The following is an 18,215-nucleotide window of genomic DNA, read 5'->3' on the forward strand; positions in this document are numbered from 1 at the left end:
CAGCCCTGGCTGATCCCAACAGCCCAAAGCAACCATCCCTTCTCCTTCTAGCCCAGCGGCAACTCCAGTACTAACCACACTAGCCCCATTTCCACACAGGGAAAAGAAGGCTTCCAGGGTTTTCATAGCAAACACCAGCAGCAAAGCTGGTTACCGAGCAAATGCCTAATGGAAAACTCATTTCTAAAACTGCAGTCTAAACCAGGGGTAGTGGAGCACACCTTTAGGGGGAGGCGGGCAGATCTCTGAGTTTGAGGACAGCTTGGTCCACATAAGTTTGGGGACAGCCAGAGCTACACAGTGAGACCTTGTTGGAGTGGGAGGACAACTGTTGTCTAGGCCAAAGTTTTCACAGTACATGAATATCATGCAGTGAAAATAACTGGGAAGCATGAACTTCTGTAGAATTGGCATAACAAAGTCTTCCCAAAGCCTGATAACCGTAAGGCACAGTCTCGGTTTCTGCCGCTATGACATGAAACTGAATGGAGCCTGTGTCTATAAAGGAAGGGTACCTCCATCTCTAAAGCAGTATTGCTGTGCATGCTTAGAAGGAAACCTTGGGCTGAGTAAGTGACTCAGTGGGTAAAGTGATTGCCGCAAAGCATCAGGACCTGAGTCTGGACGCCCAGACCCGACATAAAAGCCAGGCTTGGCAGTGCACACCTTGAATCCCAGTACTGGGGGTGGGAGTAGTAGGGGTGTTGCAGAGACAGACGAAGCTCAGGGGCTCGCTGGCAACCAAATGTACGAGAAACCAGGAGCCCGTCTTCAATAAAAGACCAAGTCTCAAAAACCGTGGTATGGTGGGGCAGTGATACACTCCTTTAATCCCAGCGCTTGGGAGGCAGAGAGAGAGGCAGGAGGATCTGTGAATCTGAGGCCTGACTGGTCTACAGGTGAGTTCCAGGACGGCCAGGACTACACAGAAACTGTCAACTCCAAACACACATACACACAGCAGATGACAGCAGCCAAGGCCAACCTCTGGTATAATACGGATGGATGCGCAAGCACTAAAGGCAAACTCACGGGGCAACGTAACAGAGATAAGAACTTGTACTGTCCACTGCAATTTTTCTGTTCCCCTCAAGGACATAGTCCGGAATTCATACAAAATGTTATCAGCCTACGGAAGTCATTTTATAATCTACAATATAACCAGAGATGTTCAAGAATTCATCTCTTTGAGTGTTACCTGAACAACTGTCTGATCTGTTCAAACTTTTTTGGAAATAATTTTTATACAAATAAACTGAGAACTTTAGAAAACATGCTGAACAACTGTCTGATCTTTTCAAACTTTTTTAGAAATAATTTTTATACAAATAAACTGAGAACTTTTGAAAACACGATGGAAAACAAGTGGGTGTGAATCAACGGACCATCTGTGGAACTGTTGATGTCTAATAACTGACAAGGCATGAAAGAGATCAAATTTTAACCACCTGGACAAACTGCTTAGGATTTACAAGCATCCAGAGCTTCCAGAAGAGGCTGGAGAGATGGCTCAGGGGTTAAGAGCAGTGGCTTCTCTTTCAGAGGCCCTGCCTGGTGGCTCACAGCCACATGTAACTAGTTCCAGGGACTCCCGTGCCTTCTTCTGACCTCCATGCCATGTATGTGTTCTACAGACACACATAAATGGAGGCAAAATACTCAAACATATAAAATAAACACCTTTAATTTTTTTTAAATTAAAATAAAAGCTTATAGAAGTCATTGTACCCAGGGGTAAATGTTCTAAGTCTTGCAGTGCGAGACTAAGTTAGAACCAGGAGTCTTTTAACTTATCCTGCAACTGGAGAGTGGCTCAAGGACACGTCCTTGTCAAGCATGTGCAATAACTAATACCAACCAAAGATTACCTGGTGGTTAAAACTTTTCACTGGTGCTTTCATTTTTCCAAAACAAAAAAACAAAACAAAACCCATTCTCAGCCGGCGGTGGTGGCGCATGCCTTTAATCCCAGCACTCAGGAGGTAGAGGCAGGGGGATCTCTGTGAGTTCGAAGCCAGCCTGGTCTACAGAGTGAGTTCCAGGACAGGCGCAAAAGCTACACAGACAAACCCTGTCTCGAAAAACCAAAAGGAGGAGGAGGAGGAGGAGGAGGAGGAGGAGGAGGAGGAGGAGGAGGAGCTAACTGTGGGGGGGCTAACTGGAGAATGAAGGCACACTGGACTGGGGACTGTGCTCCCGAGTGACAGCAGTCTTCAGAAGACCTGGAGCAGAGGCCCACATTCACTACGGACACAAAACTTGTCCCCAGACTACTAACTCGTCTTTTTTTATTAGCACAAAATATACAAATTAGAGGAGGGATCAAAACTTCTTTCAAAATTGAACACTAAAGAAACCTGAAAATGAACAATCTGGAGGTGTTGGTGAGATTGCCCTACAGAACAACCTGCTCAGCTGAGAGCCATTCGGGAGAGGATTCAGAAGCCTACAGTCTGCAGTCTGAGGAAACACGATCAGCTGAGGAGTTGACGAATGAGCAAAACGTGACCTGAGAACACAAAAGGCGGCACCGCCCAGCCACAGAACCAGATCACCAAAATCATAAGCCCACCCTACACCAACTGGGGACAGGTAAGCCCCCATCTCCGGACTGGCAGATCAGGTCTCTAGCCCCTAGGCCCCAACCATCAGAGTCCCAGGGACCAGACAGCTACCTTTTCCTGCTCCCCTACCAAAAAAAAAAAAACCAACCCCTACGAAACCAACAACCACTGGAGCCATAATATGGAAACCCGCACCAATTGGGAACAACTGCTCCCTGAGACAGAGCCCACTAACACTGATTGGACTAAGCTGCTCCCGGAGAAACAGCGCCCAACAACACCGATTCCACTAAGAACCCGTAATGGACCAAGACTATCAATTAGAACAAGAGAGGTACCTTCAGACATACACACCGCCACACCGAGCAGAAGAAATGAGTAGACGCCAGTGCAAAAATACAGGCAACAACATAAAGACCTATATGACACCATCAGAACCTAGCAATTCTACACCTGCAAGACCTGAACATACCAACGCAGAAGAAGCACAAGAAATCAATCCTAAAAATGACTCTAAGAAGATGCTAAAGGCCCTTAAAGAGGAAATGAAAAACCCCCTTAAAGAGGAAATAAAAAATTCCCCTAAAGAAATGGAAGAAAAAACAAACAAAAAATTGGAAGAAATCAAAGAAAGCCAAGAAAAAGTAATTAAACAGATGAAGGAAACAGTTCAAGATTTGAAAATTGAAATTGAGATAATAAAGAAAACAGAGGGAATAATGGAAATAGAAATCCTGACTAAATGAACAGGAACTACAGAAACAAGCATAACCAACCGATTGCAAGAGATGGAACAGAGAATCTCTGACACTGAAGACACGATAGAGAAAATAGATTCGTCAGTCAAAGAAAACACTAAAGACAAAAAAGTTGTAACAAAAAACGTCCAAGAAATTTGGGACACCATGAAAAGACCAAACCTAAGAATAATAGGGATAGAAGAAGGAGAAGAATACCAACTCAAAGGTACAGAAAATATATTCAACAAGTTCATAGAAGAAAACTTCCCTAACCTAAAGAAAGAAATACCTATGAAGATACAAGAAGCTTAAAAACACCGAATAGGCTGGGTCCAAGAAGCCTGAAAATGAGCTGCTCCGGTGGCTTCAAGGTAGATACTCATGGAACTCAACTAAGCTCTGTGGATGTCAAAATACTAGAAAATAATCCCATAACTCATAAACTCAAGACTACCAAAGAGGTAAAGAAAATGGTTCCTAGTATCAGTTCAATTTTTTAATCTTAAAACTCACATTTAAGGAAGGCCAGTGAAGCCATGGCATGGTGGTGCACACCATTAACCCCAGCATTCTGGAGACAGAGACAAGTAGATCTTTGCAAACTCACCGGACTAACGTGAGTTCCAGGACAACCAGAGACTGTGAGACCTTATCTCAAAATACAAACAAAAATGGCCAGTGAGACAGCTCAGAGAGGAAAGGCACTAGCTACAAAAGCCTGGGGCCATGGGTTCAAGCCCTGAAACCAACATAAACTGAAGAATACCAACTCTAGCGTTGTCCCTGGCCTCCTATCCACACATGTAACCTGTATACCAAAGCACAGCGCTCCACAGCCCGGCGTGGTTGTGCGTGCTTGCAATTCCAGCACCCAGCAGGCAGAAACAGGGGGGTCAAAATCAGCTTGAGGCCAGGGTCATCTGCATAGTAAGTAAGTTCCAGGGCAGCCAGAGGTGCGAATATGAGATTATCTTTCTCTCTCTTTTTTAATTATAAAATATCTCTCTCTCTCTCTCTCTCTCTCTCTCTCTCTCTCTCTCTCTCTCTCTCTCATTTATTATGTACACAGTCTTCTGTGTGTATGCTTGAACACCAGAAGAGAGCACCAGATCTCATTACAGATGGTTATGATCCACCATGTGGTTGCTGGGAACTGAACTCATGACCTATGGAGGAGCAGCCAGTGCTCTTAACCGCTGAGCCATCTCTCCAGTCCACAAGATTATCTCACAACAAAGGAAATACTTAATGTTTCTTTAACCCATAGTTAAAGCAGGGTGAAGCAGGACTATGATATCAACACTCAAGGAAACCAGCCTAGGTATATGACAAGACCCTGACTCAAAGCAAAATAAGGGAGGGGAGCATAATTAATGTCCTTGGCTCACCTGACATGTCTATCAATTTGTGGAAATAACATCCACTGCATACTGAGAAGAAGTCTGAGGGCTTTTCCCAGCTCACCTATGCAGGTTCTGAGGAAGGACTATTAGTCACCTCTGGGGCTTTTCAGGCTCCAAATTCTTACAAATGCATAAAAAAGCAAATTATATCTGTGTATCGACATACTTGATGTTGATGACAAAGTAGCATTTACTGGGGTCATGAGTTGACACAGCAGGTAAAGGAACTTGCTGCCAAGTTTGGTGACCCAAACTGGACCCCAAAATCCACATGCTAGAAGAGGAGAAACTCCTTCAAGTTAATCCTCTGACCTCCACAAGAATGCCATGACATGTGTGCACACACATAAAATATTTTTTGATGAATGAAATAGCATCTAATAAATACATCAAAATCCTACCCAACTGAAAAGTTTCATATACAAATAGATTTTATATAATCACATAGAATGCTTCACCAAATATCAACTTAATTAATAAACTCAATCCCAGAACATACATAAAATAGATTGTTCTTTCAAATCTCAGGACAATTCTAAGTACACTGGCTCTCTACAAAATGTTTTTACTTAGATCCAGAACATACTGACAAGGGAACCCTCAAGCACAAAGAATAAGCTCTATTTAAGGAGCATCTGCTTCTCTGCAGGGCTGAGCACAGAACCCAGAATGTCCACTGAGCACACCCACCTACACTAACGTCAGCGAGTGCCTTTATTAAGTAAGCATGACACACTCTTCCAGTAAAGAGGATTTTGGTGCACCAGCTTCCAATGCTTAGTCACAAGCCAGATTTCTTCTCATAGCAATAACACAATAGTAACATTTCTTGTTTAAAAAGCCAAGAAAAGCCGGGCAGTGGTGGCGCACGCCTTTAATCCCAGCACTCGGGAGGCAGAGCCAGGCGGATCTTTGTGAGTTCGAGGCCAGCCTGGGCTACCAAGTGAGATCCAGGAAAGGCACAAAGCTACACAGAGAAACCCTGTCTCAAAAAAAACAAAAAAACAAAAAACAAAAAACAAAAAAACAAAAACAAAAACAAAAAGCCAAGAAAGAGCTCATCAAATTTTACTTACCTCACTTAGCAGCAGACTTACAGGTAAGCCTGTGAGTGGCAATAACATACAACTGGACAGGTTGGCACAAGCCTATGAAACCCTCCTGTTCTGCTATTCCAAGACCAAAGATTCATCCTACAGTCCAGGTCAATAACCTGTTCTGTTCTTTTACATTTATAAGTAATTTTACAGATCCAAAGAGCAGAGTTTTTAAGTACTAAACTGACATACTTTATTAACAGAACCTGCTAAGAGCTAACAAACATTTATTACTACTAAAAGCCCCAGAGCTCATCACACACACACACACACACACACACGAGACACAGAGAGAGAGAGAGAGAGAGAGAGAGAGAGAGAATAGTTTCAAAGATAATTTAACTTTGCACAGACCCTAGGTTGGCACCACACATAGTGAGGGTCTTCAGTTCTTAAACTCTCTGCCTACCTACTGCCACATATCAGACCTCTGAACATTCAGACACAAGTCCAAGTGCAATTAACAAACTCCATAGGTCTTTCTTGCTGAAGTGCAAGGAAATAACTCCCCAAAGCTCTGGCTCTCAGGGAAGACAGCGATTCTTCAAAACCACCTGCTCCAAGCGCTGCTCCCCAGCTGCCTGAAATTGTATGGGAAGAGCGTTTGCTCATGGGATGAGGAGTACGCGATCTGCCTTCAGCACACTTCCCTTGGTGCCATTCCGACTTACTTCTGCCCCGTTCAAATCCACTGACTGGCAACTGCTTCTGGTGGCATCCCCAGCTTCTCTCCCATATCACATCTCACTGTCAGCCCCCAGCTATCTATACGCTCCTGTCTGAAGGTCTGCACAGAAGGACTAAAGCAGTCTTTCCATTTCTCAGCATACACTTCCATCAGTGAAGATTAAGTTACCCCATAATCCATCTCAGACACAAGATTCTTGGCCTTAATATCAATAAACTCACCTTCAGGCTTTCACCTTAAAGAACCAACAACTGTGCATCTAAATGTCCAGCTTTGTTTTTTGATTATTTCATTATCTGCTCATATTAACTGGGGGAGGGGTGACTGGTGTTTGAGACAGATTCTCAGGTAGCCCCAGCTGATGACCTTGAGCTTCTCTAAATAAATAAATATCAAAATCTCAAAGTTTTTTGGTTTTTCAAGACAAGGTTTCTCTGTGTAGTCCTGGCTCTCACTCTGTAGACCAGGCTGGCCTCAAACTCACAGAAATCCGCCTGGCTCTGCCTGCCGGGATTAAAGGCGTGCACCTCCACAGCCTGGCGAATTAGTTGAAAACCAGATCCTTTGGAGCCATTCTGGTCCTTCTCCAAAGGCTTTCGGCTCTAAATGTCAGAACCCAAATAAAAACTAAGAAAGGGTGAAAGTGACTTACATTCATTCTGGAACAGGTACTGTGTGTTACTAGCCAGATGGCAGACAAGCGCTAAAACCACCTCTAAGCATGGACATGGGCTTTTCATTAATTACGTTGTCATGCACCTCCATGAACAGTCAGTTCTCCACTTCTGTAAGTCTTTACACAACACTGTAACGTGGAACATGCATACTATAGCACCTCTTCTCTGTTCTCCCGCCAAGCTCAGGGAAGCCCCTTGGCCAGAATCTGCTCTTTGGGCCCCACCGCTGCCCTTAGCCTTCCTTCCTGGGTCTATGTATTCTACCTTTGAAGCTGTGGACAGCTGAGAAAAGCCTAGAAGGGTTATGCCAAGGGTGGGGGAGGGAGGTGTGCTGCAAGCTTGTCTGTCTGTCTGTCTGTCTGTCCTCCACAAGGGATCCCTCTACAAGTAACCCACATCTCCAGTCTCAAAGGCTTTCCTCAACAGCTTCTCTTCCCTGCCCCCATAATGTACCTTCCGGGCTCCCACATTTTGAATAAGATCACTTTAGAGTCTTGTTAGTCATTTACTGAGGACTCCAAAAAGATCTGTTGATGGTAGCCTCGTGTCTATTTCAAGTTAAAATTAAAAACCCCAAAATAATACTTCTAAGCTTATTACAGATTGACAAAAATTTCATTCCTATCCAAAATAACTACTCTCCCAAGAATACTTGATTGGGGGACTGTTTTGGCTTTGTTACTAGGTTTAAATCAGTGGTATTCTCAGATCTGCCTGTACAGTGCAGCATGTTAGTGACTACAGGATGTGACTGCAGGTATGGCTCGGAGGTAAAGCATCCTCGCCGCTGAGATGACAGCGGCACTAAGGACGGACTTTAAGAAGGCTGGACCACAGTAGAGAGGGTGTTAGAAAGGGAGAGTTTATGAGAGGCTTCGCTACCGGACAAGGCTGGCTTTCAACTCCAAGCATGGTCTCCCAAGCAGCTGTAGACGTGTGCAGCCTGAGTCTAGGTACTTACTTACTTACTTTCCAACAGACTCCTGGGAACGTGGGGTTCCAAGCAGGAGGCCTGACCCTGCTGGCAGGAGCACTTTACTATCCTTCTCAGGGAACTAAGTGATAGTTTCTGAACAGTTCAGCGTAATGTGCAGTCTGGAAGTGATCCATGAATCCACGCCTGATTCATTGATAACCACAGTGCTGGTCACATGGAAAAGACTTCTGCAGAGTGTCAGTCATTGCTGCTCTTGTTACTACAATGCGAGCTGAGGATAGCAAGTTTCTCAGTTTTTGGAAAAGGTCAAATTCTAGTCTGAAAACTCAAACAAATATCATCCAGGTGTTTTTCTTAAAACAAGTCATTTCATTTAAAAAAAAAAAGGGGGGGGGGAATCCATTAGAATCCAAGCTACCTAACCAATCTGTCAGCTATTCCTTCAAATAAAACAGTCTATAAAGTCACTGGTACAAGAACTCCTCCCTCCCTCCGTCCCCACAACCTACGGTTCACTCATCTGTCACTCTAAATGGTAAGGAGACCGCTCTACACTGAGACGTCCAGCTACCTTATCAAGGGCACTCTAAAGTAAATGCTTGTCTCCCTCCAAATGCAAGACAGTGAATGAACGTTGACACAGCTTGGGCTATGCTTTGATTTTCCACGAAAGAACCGTTATTTTACCCAAGCTGCGTTTGAATCATACCTCCAATATGAAATCAATTAAGACAGGTCTCAGCATTAGAGTGAACTCTCCAGGCTCTAGAGATTACACTGCTGTGACTATAGTTTAACACACACGGTTAAAGTGTGTTAAAGTATGTCAGAACAAAGTGTTTGCCACACAAACATGAATTGCTCGTTCAGACCCCTGGGACCCATACAAAAACAATGTGGAGGCATGATATTGGCCTCTACTCCACAGTCACACACCATACATATGCAAACATACCCAACACTATACACACACATATGTTCACGTATAGTTTATTAAATGAAGTCAAACAAAATAATGGAAAACAAATAAAACAAACATACAAATACAAAATAATTGCCCATCCTCATGAACAATCACAGAAATCAACCAAAACCTCCTGGCTATGCACTTTCAAAATGCTTTTCAAAGGTCAGGCATGGTGACACACCCCTTTGATCCCAGCACCTGGAGGACAGAGACAAGCAGATCTCAGAGTCAAGGCCAGCTAGGTCTACATTATCAAACTCCAAGTCATCCAGATCCAAAAGAAAGGGGGTGGGGGTGGGGGTGGGGGTCTAGCAACTGAGCTCACACTGTAGCAGTGAGCAGAGGTGCCCTCTGCGGCCTCCCTCCGGCTGCAGACAGCCGACACGGAAGGACCACTCCTGCCCCTCAGTCGGGGCCATTTCCTCCTTGATGAGTAAACTCATCTCAGTCTTTTGAGCCCTCTTTGCTCGGACTCAGGCCTGTCCACATTTTCTCTCTAAATCTGGTTTGACATCATTCTAACCCTTTTAACTCTGTGCCTACCCAAAGAGAAGCATGCCCAGTTGCAAACAGCTGACATCACTCTTCAATGACCCCAGGTCGCACAAATGATGGCTGTCAGAGAGAAACTTGCAGTCCACCTTTTGAATCACTACTCACAAGGAGGACTTAAATTTGCTCTAACACTTAGGAACCTACCAAAGACTTTCACTTTACAGAGCAAATGACAGAAGACATTCCTCAATGCATTCAAGAGGAAAAAAAAGTTTCTAAAACACCACTGTAAATACACACGATGTAGGATTTTAAATGTCTTTGTCATCTACGTCCTCTAAAATGGTTTCCAATTGAAACTTCAAAGATTCCTACAGAATGACAATGACAAAATGTGGATTATAAAAAAACCTTCTACAAACTACAATAGAGAACTAATTTCTTAAGAGCACAAATCATTTCTTCCTGGAATCTAATGCTATGATTAGAGATTCCTATTTAGTGTTACAGATTTAATATTACAGATAATATAAGACGAGGAGACACAAACCCAAACAACTATGCATCTGAAAGACGGACATCCCTGGGAGAGTGAACTCCAAACACACAAACTGAGTCATTTTCCTTTAAACTCCATTCAAAACAGGAAAAGAGAAAAAAGACTCATGCCAGGCGGGCAAGAGGAAATTTGGCAGAACAGGTCAAAGATATGGCCTTTTTACACATTCATTTTTGATAGCTTTCTAAGTCTTGGCTCACCTCACTTCTTTATTGTCCCTCCTGACAGGGTCAAGTTTCTCTGTGTTAACAGCCCTGGCTGTCCTGGAACTCACTACGTAGACCAGACTGGCCTCGAACTCGCGAAGATCTATGTGCCTCGCCTGGAGTGCTGACAGTAAAGGTGTGTGCTACCACTCTCGGCTTGGCTTCCTTTTTAAACAGTAAACTATACCTACGCAGGAACAAGCACGTCAACAGGACAAGGGAGCTTCAGAGCTCTAGTCCAAGAGTGCAGCACCCAGCCAGTCCCAATACCTACAATCACTCACAGGAACACCCCGCCAACTGTCCCAATACCTACAATCACTCACAGGAACACCCCGCCAACTGTCCCAATACCTACAATCACTCACAGGAACACCCCACCAACTGTCCCAATACCTACAATCACTCACAGGAACACCCCGCCAACTGTCCCAATACCTACAACCTCACTCACCGAACACCTCCGCCAACTGCAGATAATGTACTCAAATCCTTCCAGATCCAATCTGAACTCTTCTTACAAAGTCTTGTAACTGACTACTTCAAAAATATATAAAACCACATTGATATAAACAGAAATAAAGTACCATATTGAATTCTGATTGTTCAGTGGCATTAAGATGCCTAGAAGACTGCACACGTGACCACTGTCAGAGCTGAAGAGCTGAGAACTACAGGGGAAGTAGCAGCTTTGTCTCTGAAGTGCTCACTTCGTGTCCTGAGCTGCTATCCACTCTTAGGGACAGCACAGAGTGCTCTGCTGCACACTACCAGCCGGCCCCCACTCCCATCCCCCACTTCCATCCCCCACTCCCATCCCCCAGCCCCTGCTCATTTGGCTTGCTTTAACCTCACAGATCTTAGACAGCTTCTCATCTGTTAAGTGGAAATGTGACCATCTGTCTGGAAGAGCTGCCTACAGAAGGGTTAGAGGTAATTTTGTTACATATCTTAGAGGGAGCCAACCACTTAAATGGTCAATTAACAGTAGCTATTATCGATAGTGTAAACTCATGTTTTTCATCCTTGGATTGTATGCTATGTTGCAACTTCAAATCTTCCACACTCTGGCTTGAACTAGTTGCCAAGCTCATAGGCCCTAAAGTCTGGTAGGAATCTGAGGATCCAAGGAATAGCCAGAATAAGGTTCCGAGACAGAAGGCCAGCCGCACCTCCTCCTGGTCCTTAGGCTTGAGCTCTCTTCTAATGAAGAGTGGGGGTTTCTGTTTGTCTGGTTGGTTGGTTGGTTGGTTGGTTGGTTGGTTTTCCCCCTCACATAATATTTCTAATCCTGTCTCTTCGGTAGCAGTTATAATCCAAACATCCTTATCTTTAAATTACACTCCAACTATTTTTTCCAGCACATTCCCTCAGCCTAGCAGAACAACTCTACCCCAGAGCCGTCCGTCCATCCATCCATCCATCCATCCTCCAGATAGTGGAAACCAAGCGCTCTGAAGCCCGCACTAAAGCAGGCACTGTGCTCAGGTCCAGTGTGCCTGCTGCCGCCTGTGTCCTCCACAGCACTGCTTACCCTGTTACTCCGGTTGGCAAACTCTGCAAGGGCAAAAGCCCACATTAACTTCTAAACCTCAACAGCAGACACATTATACATGTTTACTAGCTACACAGTGATCCCATGCCTTAGCTCCAAGCCCTACATTATTTCAAAATAGTGTTTCGTTTTTGCTTCTTTCTTGTTCAAAAAAAATAAATTTTAAAGAGTTTATTAATTTTATTTTATATATGACTGTTTTGCCTAAATGTATATCAGTGCATCACATGCATATCTGGTACTGGGGGAGGCCAGAGGAGGCCAGACGGTACCCTAGACCTGGAGTTACAGATGGCTGAGTCATCCTGAAGATGCTGAGGACCAAACCAAAATCCTTTGGAAGAACAGCATACGCCCTTAATCACTGAACTCTCGCCAGCCCAACCCCATCCCCTCATTGACAATAATTTAAAACACTTCTTAAGGGTCTAGAGAGACAGCCCAATGGGTAAAAAACATTTGCTCAGCAAACATGAGGACCTAGGTTCAAATCCTCAGCAGTCACATAGACCCAAGCCTACTCATTCATGTAGGAGACCAGACAGACACAGGTGGATGCTTCGAGTTTACAGAGCAATGGTTTGGCAAGCACACTTCAGGCCCAGTGAGAGACCCTGTCTTAAAGATAAGGTGAAAAGCCATAAAGAAGGATGGCTCCACAGCATATCCATAGCACATGCATATACCCTAATACACACACATCTTAGATATAACCAACCTAAGTCTAGGGTCTTAAAAAGCATACCAAAGGAATGTTAACCTGCAAAGCAACACTCTGGAGGATACAACCTAGTTTAGTTGGTGCTGTAATAGCGAAAGTAGTTTTTTAAATACTGATAATTACCCCATCCCATCCCATCCCATCTCACCCCACCCCGCAAAAAAACAGAAAAACTCTCAGTATTGCTTTACAGTATAGGAAATTCTCTCCGTCTCATCCATTCAGGGTTCAGTCTCTCCTCCCCCAATCTGGACTGTGCTTAGGGAAATGTGCTAAAAAGGGACCGAGGCAGAAACAGGAAAAAGAAAGAGAGCTCATTAGTACACAAAGTCACAGGTAAACACACACCTACTATGTGTGCACAGATGTCTCCTTAAGTGACCTGATCTGCTAACAAGAGTACCTGGCAAGGTTGTTTTCCACTGTGAATTAAATGCAGTCTGGTCACTGAACATTTTCTGCTGGCAATAAATACATTATATTCTAACATCTAAGCTGAGCCAAATTAAGAATAGTTACAATAAAAATACATATTATCAAGTTCTGTTGGCTTCTTGAGGCTACAGAGATGGCTCAGCAGTTAGGAGCACTTACTGCAGAGACCACTGTTTATCCATTGACACTGGGAATTTCATCCCACATGATCATATTGCCAACTCAAAACTTTAAGCAGCCAAAGTGATTCTAACATTAGCTAGGTCAAATGAAGACTGGTTACTTTTAAATATCATAAACACACAAAGAATCCTCTGAAATGTTCATGAGCATAAAAGTCCATGGAGAGAGATTAAAGAGGCATGCTTCAACCCAGGAGACTGGTTTAGGGACAGGCCTTCAGAAACTCACAATTCACAAGCCTTAGTAAAGCTTCTGTAAGCTCAACACAGCATTCTATTTAACCCTGCTGATCTTTGGTTCCCCAAACTGAAACCAAACAGGAAGCACTCTAGTAAGCTCTTCAGAAGCTAGGGGACACTCACTCAAGAGCTAGGCCACCAGAGTGAAGAAGACCAAGTCTCATCCAGCTCTCTAGCCCAGAACCATGGAGAACAAACACACAGACCAGACGTCCTCTGGGGAAAAAAAAAAAAAAAAAAAAAAGACAACTGCCTATACTATTCTCTTTTGCTAAACAAAACACCCACTTTTCTTATCATTTAATCAACTAAATAGCATCCCCCCACCCCCAGGATCTCACTATGAAGCTCTGGTTGTTCTGCCTCCTGAGTGCTGGGATTAAAGGTGTGCACCACCATGCCTTTTTCAAGTAGTCAACATGAACAACCCACCCAACCTAGTTGTATTATTTTAAAATGTTAAATACTTAATAGTAAGATCACTTTTTTACAGTGCTTCAGATGTCAAGGATGTCTCTGAATTCCTGATGTTCCTACCTCCTCCTCCCAAGTGCTGGGATTAGCAGTATGTACCATAAAAGCTGCTCTAGCTGCATTTTTTAACCGAAATATTGCAGCAGACAGATCTCAGGAAGATCTTTATCAATCAAAATCAACCTGCCTTTAAAAAGACAGCAAGGCATTTCCATAAGTTTTCCTTCTCCAGCACAAGCAGTTCCTGTGGGGCACCTATTCCAATTAAGAAGGGCTACTCAGCCAGGCAACCGTGCTGGCGCACACCTTTCTTTAATCCTTGTTCTCGGGAGGCAGAGGCAGGATCTCTGTGAGTTTGAGGCCAGCCTGGTCTACAGAGCGAGTTCCAGGACAGTCAGGGCTACAAAGAGAAATCCTGTCTTTTTAATAAAAGAAAAAGAGAAAAGAAAAAAGAAAAGAGAAAGGGGAGGGGAGAGGAAAAAAGAGAAGAGAAAAGAAAACAAAAGAAGAGAAAAGAAAAGGACTGGTCAAGAAAGCTTATACTCAAACCACCAGGAACCTTGTTTCTTACTGAAAGATTTATATATACTCACTCAGAATGGGTCTGAAACTTGTACCAAGCAATCATTAAAATCTCTACCTACTGGGGTTTTTAACAATGAACCCCTAATGCAGAAAGCCTTCCTTCAGTATAATTCCAGTATACAGAGCACATAAAGAAATAATTGTTTCTTAACCCAACCAAAGATAGTTAAGATTCCCAAAAAACACTTTAGGACACATAGAAGGGAAAATCCTAAGATTTGTTATGGTTTATGTAAATTTTCTTAGAAATCACCTAAACAGTGCCAGTGTAGAACATAGCTCCAAGAATAAACCTTAGAGACAATCAACCCACCCATCTTCCTGTCATCAAACCATTATTATCTTGGAATAAGAATCTCTCCTCTGACAGCTGATTGACAAGAGCAGGAAAAAGAAGCACCAATGTGTTTCATAGATGTCAATCTCATTAAGAGGAGGGCAGAGGACAAAGACACAGGCCAGCACTGCCTTTGTTTCCTTCCTGAAGTAGATGTGAACCACCAAGTCAAGACTGCACTATGGAAGAGGCTGAGCACTCTCAACAGAGAACATGGTGACACCTGCCCCCCACCCCACCCCAGAAGCCAATGAAGTACTTCAGTAAAGGGTACTTAGAGGAAATGGAAGCCTTGACTGCAATTCTTTTCAGCCTGAAGACTGGGGGCTCCCAAAAGTCCATCTTGAGTCCAAAGAGTGCCTTTTTAAAAGCCACTAAGCCTGCACACACAGTGATGTTCATACCAGAGGAAAGTGTAGGGTTACTGGGCAGCCAAGGCTCAAGAGGCTCCAAACCTCTTCTGACGCAACACCATGGCCAGGAACAGTGTGTGTGTGTGTGTGTGTGTGTGTGTGTGTGTGTGTGTGTGTGTGTGTGTGTCTGTCTGTGTGTGTGTGTGTGTCTGTGTGTGCACGCGCGCGCAGACACTGCCAGCTGCAGAGCAGCCAAAGCTGAAAGGCTCACTTCATAACAAAGGAAGAAGGCAGCCACACTAGGTATGTAGAGCTGGTGTGCTTTGAGGAAAAAGAATAAAATTTATCTTCAAGGTTATGCTAGTTTTATGTGCAAAACCCCACTGCTTCTGAAAAACTCACTAAAAGAGCAAATAGCAACAAATGAACTGTAAAGCTACAGGAGAAAGCAAAAGGGTTAGAAAATTCAAGAAAATGTTTGAAAATAGGAAAGTAGTTAATCCTTCTGCCTCTGAACAAAAATAATAAAGCAGTAGGAAAATTAAAGACAGTATGTGTATTTAAAATGTATACATTGCTGCAGATCAAGTTCAAGACCAGCCTGAGCTACATAGATTCTATCTCAAAAATCATATGCAACTTTAAATACCTTTAACTAGTTTAAATAGTACTAGAGCTAAGCAAATGGTTCAGTGGTTAAAAGCACTTGATGGTCTTCCAGAGGACCCTAGTTCAGTTCCCAGCTCCTACTTTGGCTAGCTCAAGATCACTTCAGCTCTGGGGGGAATCTAACACCCTCTTCTGGCCTCCCCAGGCACCCACACACATGTAGCATACATTCAGACACACATATAAACAAATTAAAATAATAATAAAAATAAAATATTTTCTTAAAATGTTACTAAATCTTCTCAGGAAGATCTTTATCAATCAAAATCAACCTGCCTTTAAAAAGACAGCAAGGTATTTCCATAGGTTTTCAGGAATTCTCACAGGATTGTCTTAAAAGCCCAAATTGTGACATGTATGAAATTTTCAGAATACGTTTTTTAAATGTAAATTGTCTTGAGCTTATTAAAGTAGCCTCAATTTTAAAAAAATCTGAATTGGAACTGTAGAGAAGAGATGGCTCAGCAGTTAAGAGCACTGGTTACTCTTCCAGAGGTCCAGGGTTCAATTCCCTGCACCCACATGATGCTCACAAACATCTGTAACTCCAGCTGCAAGTGATCCCAGCCCACTTCCGGCCTCCATGGCACCAGGAGCACAAATGGTGCACAGATATAAATATAGGTAAAACATCCAGATGTAAAATAAAATGTTTTAAAATCTAAAATATGTAGCTCAAGAAGTAGACATAGAAAGCCCCTAATTCGGGTTGGAGAGATGGCTCAGTGGTTAAGAGCACTGGATGATCTTCCAGAGGACCCGGGTTCAATTCCCAGCACCCACATGACAGCTCATAGCTGTCTTCAACTCCAGTTCCAGGGGACCTGACACCCTCATACAATGTATGCAGGCAAAACACCAATGCACATAAAATAAAATAAACCTTAAAAAAAAAAAAAGAAAGAAAGAAAAAGAAAAAGAAAGCCCCTAATTCCAGGAGCAGTGGGTCCCTGAAACCATGAGACATCCACATCCCAAATGCTTTCAGAGAAAGGAGGGCTTCCAGGAAGACACCACACAAACACCTAGAATCCTTCAACTGAGAATGGAAAAGACAGGAACTAGCTTAGGACTCTAGCACAGAGGTGAGTTAGGGAGAGGACACAGCCACCACTCACAGCTCCAAAGAGAAGGAACGCCATCGGCCTGCTGACTTTGCAAGCCTTTGCCGAGTCCCCTTGAAGCAAATCTAAAGGACTCCCTCGGCCTTACTCTCCAAACTCGTCTACTAGTTTCAAATTATGAGCGTAGCAAGACTCTATAAAGTAGACAAGCCAGACAAATTCTAACCACAGCATCCAGAACTTAAAAGCCTGGCCTTTAAACTAAATCAGAGTTTTGATCTGTAACACTCAGGAGTGGCTTAGTCCCTCCTCACATACCAAAAACTAATAGTTATCTACATGTGTCTACACAAACACACTTTCAAATAATTTTTTAATTATTGTATGTATATGGGTATTCTGCCTGCATATATCTGTGTATACTTGCGTGCCTGGTGCCATGGAGGCCAGAAGATAGCATTGGATCCCCTGGAACTGGAGTTACTGATGGTTGTGAGCTACTATGTGGGTGCTGGGAATTTAACTGAGGTCCTCTGGAAGAGCCGTCTCTCCAGCCCCATTGAGGACGTCTTTAAAATCATTTTTTAAAGTTTAGTCTGTTGAAGAGGATTACCATCATGTGTTTTCTCTCCCACCAGAAGGTGATGCAGGGAGGACCTAGTATATATAATGATAGTTCTATGATCAGATTATTAAAACAGGACCACATTCATTTCTGATGCCAGTGCTCTTTGCTTGGTTAGGAAGCTTTCTCCATCCTAACTCAAGTGCCGGAGTATGAGTGTGTGAACTGAGGGCGACTGAGATTATTAATTACAGTGCTGCTGAACTGCTCTGTGCTCAGAAACTGAAAGCACAGTCATCTCCGAACTTCAGTTACCTCCAGTGTGTCACGTTTCAAATGTCTTTAAGGACTTTTTCTTGAGACAGGTCTCACTGTAGTTCTGGACTATATAGAACCCGCTGTACGACGATGCCGGCAAACAACTCAGAGCTCCAGTGCTAGGATTACAGGTGTGGAGCCACGCCCCTCTCGGTGCTTATTTTCCAATGGAATGGTTAAGTACTTGGATCCATCCCTGCTCTCTCCATCCAAAGTAGTACTTACTGCCCATAACTAATGGCAGTTCCTCTTCGGCATGTCCTTTCTCTTATCCGCAGTGGGGAAGGAGAAAGAGCAAGAGCAGCTAATGTGACCCAATTCTCCACTGGTTCAAATGTGTAAGGAAACTTTGCCATGGTGAATTTGTTCTAAATTAGTGGTGCT

At 43.5% G+C, this 18,215-nt stretch overlaps 1 protein-coding gene across 4 annotated transcripts in view; it reads right to left on the reverse strand.

Annotated features, from left to right (window-relative positions):
• Ubr5 (ubiquitin protein ligase E3 component n-recognin 5) overlaps window positions 1-18,215 on the reverse strand; it is a 119,301-nt gene that overhangs the window by 78,670 nt on the left and 22,416 nt on the right. The window lies entirely within an intron of this gene.

Source organism: Peromyscus leucopus, chromosome 20 (genome assembly GCF_004664715.2).
Source record: "Peromyscus leucopus breed LL Stock chromosome 20, UCI_PerLeu_2.1, whole genome shotgun sequence".
Taxonomy (NCBI): Eukaryota; Metazoa; Chordata; class Mammalia; order Rodentia; family Cricetidae; genus Peromyscus; species Peromyscus leucopus.